Genomic DNA, 11,305 nt, shown 5'->3' with positions numbered 1-11,305 from the left:
ATGCTATCAACTTGGAAAATATAAACAACAATATATATCCGAATGAACTTGCCAGATATAACGGCACATTTTCCACGAGAAAACCATTTACACAATTAATAAAACAATGCAATGAAGATAAAGATTAAAAACTAAAATAAATATATTAGTACTTGCATCTAGAAAAGAAATATTGCAAATTCATAACTTAATTGCTATAATACGTCCTTCGTGACTGCAAATAAGAATTGATTTTGCTTGAAATAAAATTCAGCGTTTTCATTTTTGAAAAGAAAACAGTCATCACGTGATATAGCTTGCGACTTGGACAAGCATGTTCTTTTATAAGTAGTAACGTGTGGACGGGGGGTGTAATATAATAGCATTTTCAGATCTATTTATGCTCTATTTCAAATGAACTTGCCAGATAGAATCGGCACATTTTTCTACAAGAAAACCATTTACACAATTAATAAAACAATGTAATAAAAATAAAGATTAAAATCTGAAATAAATATAATATTAGCACTTGCATCTAGAAAAGCAATATTACAAATTCATAACTTAACAGCTATATCATAGCTATAACAGCTAATGCAATAATGAAATGTCTTGAAAAATATGTTGCAATTTCTAAAATAAAAATCTAAAATGAAAAAAACATATAAAATACAAAAATTGAATAAAAAAGATATAAAAAAATTATATAAAATGAAAAAAACAATATAAAAAAACGATAAGAAAAAAAAACAATATACAATAAAAAGCAGCTTTTAAAAAACATATGAAGATTAAAAAAACATATACAAAAGATAAAATGGGGAAAAAATTATATTAAATGAATAAAATAAAAACGACATAAAACGAAAAAAACTAAAATGACATAAAAAAGTAACTACACATGAAGGAAGAATAGCATCGAAAAGAAGTTAGCCTAGTATTCCCAAAGAAGGGGGTAAGGCATGGGATGTAAATATTGTTTGTTTCTTAGTTTCGATTTTACACCTCCTTAGAGGTGTCCAGAAATTGCGGTTGGCACTGGGTGCCATCGTGGAGTGTTGGGAATAGTTTTCAACTAGCAATAACAACGCCTCGGAAAATCCGCATTGGCTATTGTATCGCCTCTGCGCAAAGCTATTTATTTATATACTTTCCCACTGAGCAAATTAGGCACAAGGCCGTTTTTTATTGTGGGGAGGAAAAACCAGCTCCACCCAAGGGGGCACTCTGGCAGGGTCCAAAATTAGCAATTGTTTGATATGAAGGGTTTCCCCCACATTGACCAAACTAATTTACTTAAAAAGTAATTGTCTGATATGAAGGGCTGCCCCCACATTGACCAGAACTGATTACTTCCTTTTCCGCTCCTGTCCCGAAGGCCGGTATTTATTTGCTCCCCCACCGAGCAAATTAGGCACAAAGCCAATTTTTAAAGTGAGGAGTGAAGGGGAAATGGGGACCAACTCCCCGGGGAGTAGGGGAGCTGCATAGTGACAATTGGTATGAAGGGTTGCCCCTACATTGACCAAGGTCTTATCTATGGGGTCACCCCCGCATATGGTGTTCATATTTAATTTATTTCGTTTAAAGAAAAAATTCCAATTAAAAACATTTCAATATAAAATTAAAACATTTAAAAAAGTAAAATCTCCAAAAGACAAAACAAATTTAGGCACAAGGCCCTATAAGATCTGGGGAGGGGAGTGTTGCAGGGTCTTTATAACTAAAGTAAAAATTGGAGTCTTTGGCGACTTACTCTTGACTGGCAACATTTACCACAATACCTCATTCACTCTGTGGACTCTAAACTAATAATGAAAACCCCAGCGTTTTTGCAAAAAGTATATATACAATTTCTGTATGTGTGTGTGTGTGTGTGTGTGTGTGCGTGCATTTTTCTTTTTCTTTTTTTAAATAAAATGTGTGTGTGTGAAAAAAGTTCAATTCATTGGAAAATAAAAAGTTCTTGAATTTGGAAGAAAAATAGTTCGTGTTGGGGAGTGGGAAATATAGAAAAAATATAAAAAAATAAAATTAGTGCATTGTTAGTAAGGTCCCTCCCTGAGCTAATCTAAGTAGTTAGATCGCCTACTGTTTTCCGGGGCACCGAAAACAAGCGGGGAGATCCCTAATGGGGATTAGGAAGAATTCATATCGGGTGTAGGGAGTAAAATAGATTGTTAAAAACAAAAAAGGGAATATATTAGGCGGCGACCTTCGAGTAGGGGTTGACCAGGGGGAATAAAACAAAAAAGATAGGGGGGTAGTGGTAGGGTAGCCTCGGAATCTGGCGACAGGATCTCATTTGTACCACCAGTCAAGAGTCTCTTTACTTTTTATTTTTCTAACCTAGCGGGATGGGCTCCGTAGGACCTAGTACCGCAATGCCATGCCTATGGTGGTAACACGAATTCAAACTTGGCGCCTCGTCGGATGCACAAGCTCGCGTCATGCACCCACCTCATGTCAAAGGCCACATATGGTCTTTGCTTGCCCAAAGGCCGAGCAGCGCCGTTGCGCAAAGCGCACGACTGACCGTCACCAACCGAAATACATAGCACAGACGAATTACAACCTTAGCGATCCCAAGTTTTTCTTTTCATGTATTAATTATATCAGCATATTATAGAAAACTGTTTTAAGCTAATATTATCAATCAGAAGAGTATCACGCATCATTTAATAAAGACATTTTATTCATTTATGCATGTAAAATAGTTTAAGACAGCCTTCGTTTATAAAAAGTGCACGATTAAATACAGTTGTCTGCCCTTTACGTCCTTCACATTTAATAGTTATGAACACGTGAATATACGCGTGCCACATTTGCAGTAGGTGCTTTGTTGTGTGTTTTTACAATACTTTTTCGACATCAGTCTGTTTATACTTTTTGATAATTTTTCCCAATATTTTTAAATAAATAATAGTACATACATTTATTAAAAAAAAATTATTTTCATAATTTTTTTCCAATAATATATACATTTATAATAAAAAAAATTATTTGCATAATTTTTTTTTTTAATTAAAAAAAACCGATTTGATTCGGGAATCTTAAGTAGGACTTCCCACGATGTATTTGCGCCGGCGAGGAATTTTTATCCTGTCCCCCAAAATCAACAAAGATTAGGCCATTCCTGTAATGACCTGGTCCATGCTGATTTTCTATGAGAGTTTAGTTCTGTGCAGTTCTATGAGGTTCCCGATCCCAGGCTTTGCCTTCTCTCTTTGAGAAGGGGTTGGTTTATTGCCAATCACCTAAGGCACCCTCACAGGAAATGCTGACGGGCCCGCTCAAGCACTTTTTGCAGGTCAGAGTGCCTCTCCTCTGAGATGCTGACTTCTCAATCCCACTTTCTGACCCCGGTGTTTAAATTCTTGCAGTGGGAGAGAACTAGGCACAGCCAAAACGGAAGGAGGGAGTATTATTTTATGGAATATCTCTTTAAAATCTAATAAAAATCACGTAATTATGCAATCAATACGAAAAACAACTGTGCACGTATCAAAGGTTGAATATCCAAATTTTGAATGTGTTTTATTTTTCATCTTTTGTGTTTTGAAATGTGAAATTCGTTGAATATGTTAATAATAATAATTATCGTTCAGATTAGCAAAATAAAAAACATATACTCATTATTTTTACAAAAAACACTACTTTTAAATCTTTGAAAAATACATAAATAATTTTCTTTTAGTGAGCCCTATATTGCTAATATACTACTATATAAGAAATACTCTGAAGAATCAATACCAAAAAAGACAAAATTGTTAAATAATTGCGCATTTTGCTAGCAATACAATACAACAACAGTTTTATATGGTTTATGAAAAAAAAGTTTTATATGGTTTATGAAAAAAACACAGTTTTATATGGTTTATGAAAAAAACACAGTTTTATATGGTTTATGAAAAAAGTTTTATATAGTTTATGAAAAAAAAAGTTTTATATGGTTTATGAAAAAAAGTTTTATATGGTTTATGGAAAAAAGTTTTATATGGTTTATGGACCAAGTATATGGTTCAGAGATTACAAATGGGAAAATGATTGTAATCATGAAATTAAAAATAAAAATACATTCAATTTTTGGAAAGATTTTTTCTTTCCAAAAATTGAATGTATTTTTATTTTTAATTATGGTTGACGTAAAACAAAATATTAGAAAACAATTTTAATTTACTTTTATTTACAGGTTTTTACTAGGAAAAAAATAAAGTTTGATGGAAATTAGTGTGAAAGAAAATAATATAAAGCGAAAATAACATAATATTGAAGGTATTTCTCCATAAATGGCGTTTGAAATTATCAATACGAAAAACAACTGTGCACGTATCAAAGGTTGAATATTAAAAAAAGGATTTTTGCCTGTTTGGTTAGATTAAAATATATTTTAAGGGTAGGAGTGACTACAAATGAAGAAGGGGGGGTTATGTCATCCATCGTTGTCGATGAAGACCACAAACATTATGTGTGGCTAAAGATCAGAGTGTAGTATCTGTTCTGATTCTACACTTAACCTATCCTTTCCTCGTTTAATGAAGGAGAAATCTTTCTAGGCTGTGTTATGACACACCAGAAACATTAAAATGACTGAACAAAGAACGTTTCAGCTACGGGGACATCTGTTATATACACCTACGCAAATTCTGCGGGCATAAAAACTAAAACCTTGTCTTTTCACACGGACGAAGTACATGGCTATACCATGTGACATGGTGCTTATTTATTATCCAATCAGCGCTCATTTCTTTCGGCAATTTGCTGTTACGTGATATTACTTCACATACGGCCTAAAAACAGTTGTTCTGTATGTTATGTTATGAAGCGTGGTGACAAGCAAAAAGAATAGACAACACAGGATTAAGATTTGAACGAACTCAACAATTTATTTTCTAATAAATAACACAGAATAATAACGAGCTGTCCTTGGGGTGAAGATGGCAGATTGTTGTTAGTTGTTGTTATTGTGGTTATAAGGCGCGACGAAACCTTCGTTTGTAATAGTAGTAGCAGCAGTGCTGGTCTGGTTATAATCGTGTGTCAATAGCGATAGTTGTTGTTAGAAGGCGCGACGTAGCCTTCGTTGGTAATGGTAGTAGCAGCAGTGCTGGTTATAATCGTGTGTCAATAGCGATAGTTGTTGTTGATAGAAGGCGCGACGTAGCCTTCGTTGGTAATGGTAGTAGCAGCAGTGCTGGTTATAATCGTGTGTCAATAGCGATAGTTGTTGTTGTTAGAAGGCGCGACGAAGCCTTCGTTGGTAATGGTAGTAGCAGCAGTGCTGGTTATAATCGTGTGTCAATAGCGATAGTTGTTGTTGTTAGAAGGCGCGACGTAGCCTTCGTTGGTAATGGTAGTAGCAGCAGTGCTGGTTATAATCGTGTGTCAATAGCGATAGTTGTTGTTGTTAGAAGACGCGACGAAGCCTTCGTTGGTAATGGTAGTAGCAGCAGTGCTGGTTATAATCGTGTGTCAATAGCGATAGTTGTTGTTGTTAGAAGGCGCGACGAAGCCTTCGTTGGTAATGGTAGTAGCAGCAGTGCTGGTTATAATCGTGTGTCAATAGCGATAGTTGTTGTTGTTAGAAGGCGCGACGAAGCCTTCGTTGGTAATGGTAGTGCTGGTTATAATCGTGTGTCAATAGCGATAGTTGTTGTTGTTGTTGTTGTTAGAAGGCGCGCCGAAGCCTTCGTTGTAGTAGTAGTAGCATTGGTCGCGACAGCCGTAGCGTTGTGGTGATGGCGAGGCTGGTGGTCCTTCTCTGTCTTTTCCTTGGCTTCGCTAAATATAGCAAGCACGCGGACGTAGTTGTAGACAAACGGTTAGTGATGAAGAAATTGCCTCCATGTCGAGAAAACTGTGTTTCTTTTGGGTTGTTGTTTTCGCTACGGTGTGTAAGGCATCTAAGCGTTTTGCCCGTAATTTTGTGGAGGTAACCATGATCATGTGCCTCGACTTTGGTGCCATGGTAGCGATCGTAGCGTGAATCCCTACGTAGTCAGTTTCTCCCCAAAGCGGTCAGGAATCATGAAACTTGAGTGGTGGTCGTCACGGTGACACGTGGCAGACAGTATGACGGCGTCCCCAAGTCAAAACGAGATCTAAATCATAACATCATAACAGCTCCCCCAGATCTCATTTTGGCTTGAATTGTCCCGTGCGGTCATAGTTGCATGTGTGAATGGAATCAACCCATGATGAAATCCTTAAACCGTTTAGGAAGCTGGCCTCGTGTTGACCGATTCCGAATCAGGTCCGATCTGTATCCGGACGGTAGTCGAGGGGTTTCTACGTATATGGGGTCCTGCAACGCTCTGTGTGCCCCTGCCTTGGGTGGAAGCGTTGTCTCTTCGGTAGATTGACGAGTTGGGTAGGGTAGAGGAGGTAGATTGGGGGACAAATGTTTTGGACGTGGTATTAATCGGCGGACATGTGCCCGGTGAACCCATTCACTCTGGCCATCATCATTTTTTATCTGGATCACCATGCTGTTGGTCTTGGCCACTTCGAAGGTACCGATCCAGGGTAGGTGAGATGCGTGAGCAATAGCTGATTGAGGCCGGTGGATTAGTACCTTGTCACCGACTTGTATTGGTTCCTTATTCATGTCCTTGTCTAAATTTGGGTCTTGGGCGTGGTCAGCTTCATTGTTGGCCAGCGCGACGTGTCGATGAACTTGTCTTAACAGGGCATTGACCTGCATGCCGTAAGCCGTGGGGCTGGGGTTTGTGATACTGTTGTCGGGTAATCTTGGCAAACCAATGTTGGGCTGCCGACCAGTGATTATATAGTGTGGTGACGCTCCAGTGGCACTGTTGATGGTAGCATTCATTGATGAGATGACGGATTCGAGGACGTCGGTCCACTCACAGTCTCTATCTTCGCACAGCATGTATATGGCGTTTTTCATCGTGCGATGCTGTCGTTCAATGTTACCTGAGCTTTGTGGTCGCCAGGCACAATGTAATTCCTGCGTGATTGATGTGAGTTGGCAAAAGATCCTGTATACCTCCCCCGTGAAGTGGGTTCCGCGATCGGATGAAACAATGCGTGGTATTTCCCGGTGTCGAAGGAAGAAACTGTAAATTCCACGGGCAGCATCGATCGCACGATCTCTGGAACACGGCACAGCCGTAAGGTGTCTACTGAAACTGTCCAGCATGGTTAGGATGTAGCGTTTCCCCTTTGAAATTGGCATCGTGACGAAATCAATGTAGATGATTTCGAACGGTCTTTCTCCACGTTTGCAGTGCCCGGTGGGCCAGACCTTACGTTTGCCATAGTTACCCTTCCGCTTGGCACATGTTTCGCAGGAGTTGACATACGTCCTGATGTCATGGTCCTTGCATTCCCACCAGTAGCCGGATAGATGTTCGCGCATGCGGGCGATACCTGAATGATTGATGCAGTCATGGGCCTGATGCAGGTACTTGGGACGGAGTTTGTATGGTACGACCAGTTTTGGGGAATGATTGTTGTCCCTAATCATCAAGACAGATGTGCCGGGCTCCAGGTAGAACTGGTGGATGTATTTGTTGAGTATGGGGGCCCGATGGTCATCGGGGTCGATGTTACAGTTTTTGCTGGAGTTATTCGTCTGGAGGGTTTTGATGATTCTCGACAGTGTGTTGTCTGTGCATTGCTCAGCAGCGATATTGATATGGTCACAATTGTATTTTGTGGGGATGGTCGATGAAGAGTGATAGGCAAAGAACGCATCCACAATATTCTTGTGGTGGCGGGTGTTCTGAGGTGTGTGTGCTTCGGGGATGAGCATTGATCCATCAATTTCGTCCATACACCAGGATGGGATGTAAATACGTAGGTCCGAACCCTGGATTCGGAATGTTTTGCCTGCAGGGTTGGCGTCAGCTGGTGTGTTATTTTTTCTTTGGCCATGACTTCTGCTGAGCATGTCGGCCCAGACATTGGATTCGCCCTCCACAAATTCCAGGACGAATTTATAGCATGCGATCTCTTCCTGCCATCTGCGGATTTTGGCATTGTTGAATACCCGCTGATCCAGATAGGTTAGTGATCTGTGGTCGGTGAAGATGACGAAGGGGCGGCTGTGTAGGAAGTAGTCGAATTTTGCTATGGCCCACTTTATTGCGTATGCCTCGCGTTCAGTTGTGGACCAGTTTTGATTCCGTGGTGTTAAATATGTGTGAAGCGACTGCTATGATCTTCTTCTTTCCCCTGTCATCTTCTTGCATTAGGATGGCCCCACATGCGGTGTCACTCGCATCAGTGGTGAGCGTGAAGAGTTGATCAAAATCAGGGAATGAAATGACAGGAGGCGAGGACAGTCGTTTCTTTATCTTATTAAAGGCCTTGTCCGCCTGCTCAGTCCATGCAAATGGTTTGCCAGCCCTATTCAGTTCATGGATGGGGGTCATGATGCTGGAAAATGTGTCCGACCTGATTTGTTCCTGTACCCGTGTCTCCAGGAATTGCCGTATCCACACTAAACGACTTATGAGGCCTTGCAGTTCCTTTTTTGTTGTTGGAGGCTTCATTTCCATGATGGCGCGGACGTATTCGGGGTCGGCCTTGAAACCCTTGCTATTTACGATGCGACCGAGGAATTTTGCTTCGTTCGCGAGGAAGGTACATTTATCCGGATTCAATTTTAGTCCAAATTTACGTAGGGCGGTGAATAGTTGCTCCAGTGCCAGTATGTATCCTTCAAATGTTTTGGCGTGGACTAGGTTGTCGTCAATGTACGAGGATATGTTGGTGCGAGATGTAACAGTGGCCAAGGCTTCAGCTATGCAGCGGGAGAAGATTTGTCCGGCAGATGTGAGACCAAAGGCGAGTCGTGTGTATTGGTAGCATTTGCCCTTCCATGTGAATGCAGTTTTGTGTCGATCACGCTCGTCGATAGCGATCTGCCAATAGCCACTGCGAAGATCAAGGGATGGAAAATATTTATTTCCTTCGCCGATTCTGTGGAACAGGTGGTCAATCGTAGGTATGGGGTAGGGGTCGAGATCGACTAGGACCTTGTTGAGTGTTGCTTTGAAGTTGGCAACTACCCGGATTGCCCCGTTCTTCTTGCGAACGGCAAATACAGGGCTATTAAAACCCTTGGGGTCCTTGCATGGTTCGATGATCTCTCTGGCGGCCATGTGCATGATTTCAGCATCGACGTCAGCCTCGAGAGCCTGGGCGATTGGGTGTTGCTTCTGACAGCGGGATTGGCCATTGGTTGGTATTCGAACTGGTCTGATGAAGGTACCCTTTTCTCCCTTTTCGGTACCCATGATGTCGGCGAAGCGGATGATTAAGTCTGCTGTGGCCTCCAGTTCGTCGCGGTTTGGATGGTTGGGCAATGCCACACCCACATTACTCTGTAGCCAGTGTAGTTTTTCATTTAGTGTCTTGGGGCTGGGCTGTGTGAGTCTAGTGGAATGATCGATGGTGTGGGCTCCAAATGTGGTATCATCAGCTGGTATCTTCTGTGTAAGAGCTGGTAGTATTGCTGCCGTGTGAGTTATCGGAGTGGACGCGAGCGTGCGTCTGAATTCGATCGTTGATTTTTGGTGGTCGATTGTGTAGGAGTCTAGTGTGCTGTGACCAAGGATGCTTTGGCCGATCAGGATTGGAGATCTAGCGGATGTTATCAGCATGTTGATCCCGTCGAACCTGGGTGAATCGTGGTTGCCGATGGCGATGCCACAATTAAGTTCGCCAAGGATATGGATGCTGCCGTTTATGCCTCTCACATGCACGTTGGATGGCGTTATTCGACGTCTGACCTCTTCAGGTATTCGAGACACTGGCATAATGCAAGTGGAGCAGCCTGAGTCCAACATAGATATGTCCGAGAACGTAGCTCCCTCGATCATGAAATGTGTGTTGACGAAAGGTGACTTCTGCGCCGAGTGTTGATGAAAGTTAAATATGTGATGGTGAGTCTGTTGGACCACGGGGTGAGCCATCACATCTCGCCTGGTCCGTATTGAAAATCCTCGGCCATGGTAGTGGGGAGAGTATCTTCCGGTGGCATATCCTTGTCGTCTGTTGCGATATATGCCTGGGCACGAGGTGGGTGCCGGTACCGACAGTTGCGTCCATGGAAGCATGCATAGCCTTTCATGTAGTTTTGGCAGATCTCAGCATCCTGATTGTGTTCATCATCCCTGCGCATCTGAAAATGGCCGCGAGTGCCAGTGGGTTTGGTGTTGCGCAGTGTTGTGGTATCTTTCCTTGCCTGTGGGCGGAGAGTTTGCCTGTTCACATTGTGTTCAGTTCGCCTGGTCCTTTGATCAGATCGTTGTGGCCTGTTTGCGTAGTACGCGATGGGACTATCATTGATTTCATCGTTCGTTTTGACACCACAGTCGATGTACCGCTGTACATCACTAGCTATCCCACCCGCCGTATAATGCTTATCCATTGTTTTGACGATGTGTGGGTATAAGCTCGGTGTCCAGGCTTTCACCTTCTCACTCATTAGCATTGCACCCATGAGAGAGAAGACAGTATCTGCAGGTATTTCCCGTGAGTGGTCCGACTTAAATTTTGCCTTTATGTGTACTGCAGCCTCTCTAATCGTGTTTTCCAGTCGGCCAGCGAAATCTGTCAATCTCTCCCCATCTCGACGCTGCAAATCCCAAGCCCGGCTTAGGTGCTGGAAGTTTGTCATTTGGCTGCCGTGGGTCGTTATGAGGTATGCTTTGAGTTGCTCGAAGGTAGATGTGTCGTGTTGGGAGTCCGTCATTTGCTGGAATATCCCTTCGTTCAGAAGCTGTTTGCAGATTCTGACAAACTCTTTTTCGATACTAGGGTGTGTACTGATTTCCGGCTTGACATGTATCATGTATGTTTTGTTTACATCCGTGATGAAGCGGTTAACATCGTTCCCGGGGTTGAACTTTTTTATGTCCTTTACCGAATCGTGTATGGCCTGTAATCTGATCATCAGATTGTAGTCGTTATTATCGGCTTTGGGCGTGTCGTTTAAGGTGGTCGATTTGAGGGTGGAGAGCATAATCTCTAGGTCCGCTTTTATTTCGAGGATAAGGGCCTCGTCTGGTCGTGATGTACTCGATTTTAGCTGGAGGAGTGCCGATTTCTGGTCTCTGATAAAACTGAGAAGTTCGTTACGGGTGCACCCTGAGTAGTCCATTCTACCTGTCGCACGCTTCTGACACCAGTTGTTATGTTATGAAGCGTATGGTGACAAGCAAAAAGAATAGACAACACAGGATTAAGGTTTGAACGAACTCAACAATTTATTTTCTAATAAATAACACAGAATAATAACGAGCTGTCCTTGGGGTGAAGATGGCAGATTGTTGTTAGTTGTTGTTATTGTGGT

At 41.9% G+C, this 11,305-nt stretch overlaps 1 non-coding gene across 1 annotated transcript; it reads right to left on the bottom strand.

Annotated features, from left to right (window-relative positions):
• Positions 1-983: 983 nt before the first annotated feature.
• LOC145284927 (U4 spliceosomal RNA) lies at positions 984-1,115 on the bottom strand. Its single transcript, XR_013868907.1, has one exon. It is a non-coding gene; the product is annotated as a U4 spliceosomal RNA (small nuclear RNA).
• Between the last annotated feature and the right edge of the window lie 10,190 nt (positions 1,116-11,305).

The sequence above is a fragment of the Euprymna scolopes genome, chromosome 1, assembly GCF_053919585.1.
Source record: "Euprymna scolopes isolate OS-2025 chromosome 1, ASM5391958v1, whole genome shotgun sequence".
Classification (NCBI taxonomy): domain Eukaryota; kingdom Metazoa; phylum Mollusca; class Cephalopoda; order Sepiida; family Sepiolidae; genus Euprymna; species Euprymna scolopes.
The sequence above is the reverse complement of the archived record's forward strand: the minus strand, read 5'-3'. Positions and strand labels throughout refer to the sequence as shown.